We start from the raw sequence: 5,000 nt of genomic DNA on the forward strand, positions 1-5,000 counted from the left end.
CTCTCTGCACTAGTGGAAGAACTCCAACGTGATACGGGAGACTTTGCTACAGCGGCTTCTCTGCACTTCTGGGCTACCACCTTGTGACGGGAGACATTGCTAGCGGTCACTCTGCACTAGTGATGGTACACCACCGTGATACGGGAGACATTGCTAACGGCCACTCTGCACAGGTGCCAATACCACCTTGTGACGGGAAACATTGCTAGGAACCGATCGGCATCTCTGCGCGATTACTTGACGCACACCCAACTAAGTCAACTGTTGGACTTTTTCGTAATCACGGCGGGACACATTGAACGAGCTCTAACGGATCTCTGCACGCATGGAACATGGTGGCGGGAATCATTGCTAGAACCGAACGGCGCCTCTGCGCGATGTACAAACAAGCTCAACAGGAACCTCGTATCGGCTGCCGAGCCGGAGCTCGAACAACTTGGACTTTCACCTCTAATTTATATCAACTCACCACTCCCCGAGGGATCCGCAGAATTGCTTCTGGGTCCCGTATCGTTATTTGCGATTCGTGTTTGCATTACACTACATTGAACTATTCCAACTTGTTTATCCGCATGGCGAACATTTGCTGCATTGAACATTAAAGTTCCACTTCGCTCTCCCCTACGTGGGTCTGAGCTTCACTCTCAGGGAAAAAATATGCCACATTGGTTAGGGAAACCCGGTTTCATCACGCTATGTGCCCTGCACCACCAGCTTAGCGTGAATGCTTCGAGTTTCCCTAAGAAGTTCGATTGGTCTTGCAGAGTTTAAAGACAACGAAGCTTAGTTTCAAGCAATGATTTAATATACGCGTATTAAAAACCCTTAACTGTTACAACTTTTATGCTTGAAACCATCGCAACGAAGTCTTTGGGTCCGTAGACCCGTGATGTACTGCTCCAGGAAACGTTTTGAAAGAGTGGAAACTCAAAATCATAGGTTAAGATCATCGGCAGAACCCACCAGACACCACTTTTGCTTCATAAGTTCGGCCTATAGTCATATGACGATTTTCATCGGGGAGGGGACGTATGACCCAAACGGGGGCTTATATGACCCACGGACACTGCAAACCATGCTCCTACGACTAAATAGAGGTTAAAACTACGATTTGGTGAAATCTTCATTTTTGACCTCGGAGCAAGGTACCTTCCCTATAGTAGGCAATGAGTAAATGATCATAATCCCAGGAGGGCAAAAAATGGGAACCCGAGAGGAAAGCGCTGTTGGCGCGCCTAAGCTAGTGGCCCGTAGAGTAAAAAGGGTACCCCCAACAAAGTTGTCGTTTCACGTTCTGGTTTCACTTTTCATCATCTAGGGTGCGTTCCTGACACGTTTTGAGGGGTTTTAGCAAAAAAAAATTTTTCGACTACTCGAGCTCTCTGGCCCGTTCGGTGCACATTTTTGAAAAAAGCTAGGGAGCTGCCCCTAGGTTCGGGGTGTCACAAAATGTTGAAAAGTGGTCGAAAAACCACTATCCAGAATCGGATGTAGAATCGTTAGACGAACTTAAAATTGTTCTACGACACCCATCTGCGACGTTTAGTATTCGAGATATGGCCCGTCCTAGGTCTGACCGAGCAATTTTTGTTCCGCGCACTTTGTGCACCGTACACTTTGATGTTTGTATGAAAAAGTACCCTACCTAGGGACGCGTAGAGCAAATTTGTACCCCCGGGCATGTTGTCGATTGACGTTCTGGTTGCACTTTTCATCATCTAGGGTGCGTTCCTGACACGTTTTGAGGGGTTTTAGCAAAAAAAAAATTTTCGACTACTCGAGCTCTCTGGCCCGTTCGGTGCACATTTTTGAAAAAAGCTAGGGAGCTGCCCCTAGGTTCGGGGTGTCACAAAATGTTGAAAAGTGGTCGAAAAACCACTATCCAGAATCGGATGTAGAATCGTTAGACGAACTTAAAATTGTTCTACGACACCCATCTGCGACGTTTAGTATTCGAGATATGGCCCGTCCTAGGTCTGACCGAGCAATTTTTGTTCCGCGCACTGTGTGCACCGTACACTTTGATGTTTGTATGAAAAAGTACCCTACCTAGGGACGCGTAGAGCAAATTTGTACCCCCGGGAATGTTGTCGATTGACATTCTGGTTGCACTTTTCATCATCTAGGGTGCGTTCCTGACACGTTTTTAGGGGTTTTAGCAAAAAAAAATTTTTCGACTACTCGAGCTCTCTGGCCCGTTCGGTGCACATTTTTGAAAAAAGCTAGGGAGCTGCCCCTAGGTTCGGGGTGTCACAAAATGTTGAAAAGTGGTCGAAAAACCACTATCCAGAATCGGATGTAGAATCGTTAGACGAACTTAAAATTGTTCTACGACACCCATCTGCGACGTTTAGTATTCGAGATATGGCCCGTCCTAGGTCTGACCGAGCAATTTTTGTTCCGCGCACTTTGTGCACCGTACACTTTGATGTTTGTATGAAAAAGTACCCTACCTAGGGACGCGTAGAGCAAATTTGTACCCCCGGGCATGTTGTCGATTGACGTTCTGGTTCGGGGTGTCACAAAATGTTGAAAAGTGGTCGAAAAACCACTATCCAGAATCGGATGTAGAATCGTTAGACGAACTTAAAATTGTTCTACGACACCCATCTGCGACGTTTAGTATTCGAGATATGGCCCGTCCTAGGTCTGACCGAGCAATTTTTGTTCCGCGCACTTTGTGCACCGTACACTTTGATGTTTGTATGAAAAAGTACCCTACCTAGGGACGCGTAGAGCAAATTTGTACCCCCGGGCATGTTGTCGATTGACGTTCTGGTTGCACTTTTCATCATCTAGGGTGCGTTCCTGACACGTTTTGAGGGGTTTTAGCAAAAAAAAAATTTTCGACTACTCGAGCTCTCTGGCCCGTTCGGTGCACATTTTTGAAAAAAGCTAGGGAGCTGCCCCTAGGTTCGGGGTGTCACAAAATGTTGAAAAGTGGTCGAAAAACCACTATCCAGAATCGGATGTAGAATCGTTAGACGAACTTAAAATTGTTCTACGACACCCATCTGCGACGTTTAGTATTCGAGATATGGCCCGTCCTAGGTCTGACCGAGCAATTTTTGTTCCGCGCACTGTGTGCACCGTACACTTTGATGTTTGTATGAAAAAGTACCCTACCTAGGGACGCGTAGAGCAAATTTGTACCCCCGGGAATGTTGTCGATTGACATTCTGGTTGCACTTTTCATCATCTAGGGTGCGTTCCTGACACGTTTTTAGGGGTTTTAGCAAAAAAAAATTTTTCGACTACTCGAGCTCTCTGGCCCGTTCGGTGCACATTTTTGAAAAAAGCTAGGGAGCTGCCCCTAGGTTCGGGGTGTCACAAAATGTTGAAAAGTGGTCGAAAAACCACTATCCAGAATCGGATGTAGAATCGTTAGACGAACTTAAAATTGTTCTACGACACCCATCTGCGACGTTTAGTATTCGAGATATGGCCCGTCCTAGGTCTGACCGAGCAATTTTTGTTCCGCGCACTTTGTGCACCGTACACTTTGATGTTTGTATGAAAAAGTACCCTACCTAGGGACGCGTAGAGCAAATTTGTACCCCCGGGCATGTTGTCGATTGACGTTCTGGTTGCACTTTTCATCATCTAGGGTGCGTTCCTGACACGTTTTGAGGGGTTTTAGCAAAAAAAAAATTTTCGACTACTCGAGCTCTCTGGCCCGTTCGGTGCACATTTTTGAAAAAAGCTAGGGAGCTGCCCCTAGGTTCGGGGTGTCACAAAATGTTGAAAAGTGGTCGAAAAACCACTATCCAGAATCGGATGTAGAATCGTTAGACGAACTTAAAATTGTTCTACGACACCCATCTGCGACGTTTAGTATTCGAGATATGGCCCGTCCTAGGTCTGACCGAGCAATTTTTGTTCCGCGCACTGTGTGCACCGTACACTTTGATGTTTGTATGAAAAAGTACCCTACCTAGGGACGCGTAGAGCAAATTTGTACCCCCGGGCATGTTGTCGATTGACATTCTGGTTGCACTTTTCATCATCTAGGGTGCGTTCCTGACACGTTTTGAGGGGTTTTAGCAAAAAAAAAAATTTTCGACTACTCGAGCTCTCTGGCCCGTTCGGTGCACATTTTTGAAAAAAGCTAGGGAGCTGCCCCTAGGTTCGGGGTGTCACAAAATGTTTAAAAGTGGTCGAAAAACCACTATCCAGAATCGGATGTAGAATCGTTAGACGAACTTAAAATTGTTCTACGACACCCATCTGCGACGTTTAGTATTCGAGATATAGCACTTTGTAGGTCTGACCGAGCAATTTTGTACTGAAATGTATGGTGAACATGTAATTCATTAAATAACATTGACTTGCATCGTGCCCTACTTCATCGGCACAGCTGTTATTGACTATCTTTAGTGGAAATGGATTGAGTTTGACCATTTTAAGCCCATTTCCTATGCCGTGCACCAACATTGTGTACCGATCAGGGAAAGTACGCTACGTACGCGTTCATGGATGTCGATGTTGGTACAAGTTGCCTTTCGGGATAGCCGTGCACCAAAACTGTGTACCGATCAGGGAAAGTACAAGACGGAGGGTGCAGCTCGAGCGTACGCGTTCATAGATGTCGATGTTGGTACACTTGCACCAAAATTGTGTACCAATCAGGGAAAGTACAACACGGAGGGCGCAGCCCGGGCGTACGCAATCATGGATGTCCATGTTGATACAATCTACGTGTACGTACCTAGTTTTTGTAGGAAAAGTTGCAATTAAGTGCTTGCATGCTTAAAATGCTCATCTCAACCGGTCACCTTTTGGCCTGCCCTTTTATAACAGAAACCTAGAAAGATACTCGAGATTTTTGTGTTTTTCCATTCGCCCGGGACGACGAAATGAGCTATGTGCACATCGTGCAGAAAATTGTCTTCGCCACGCATGTTTTTGTCCATCCACTCATATAATCACCCGCATTTGTGTTCAACACGGACGGCGCAGCCCGAGCGAACGCGTTAATGTTTATGTTTGTACACACTGCT

Source organism: Anopheles coluzzii (genome assembly GCF_943734685.1).
Source record: "Anopheles coluzzii chromosome X unlocalized genomic scaffold, AcolN3 X_unloc_98, whole genome shotgun sequence".
Classification (NCBI taxonomy): Eukaryota; Metazoa; Arthropoda; class Insecta; order Diptera; family Culicidae; genus Anopheles; species Anopheles coluzzii.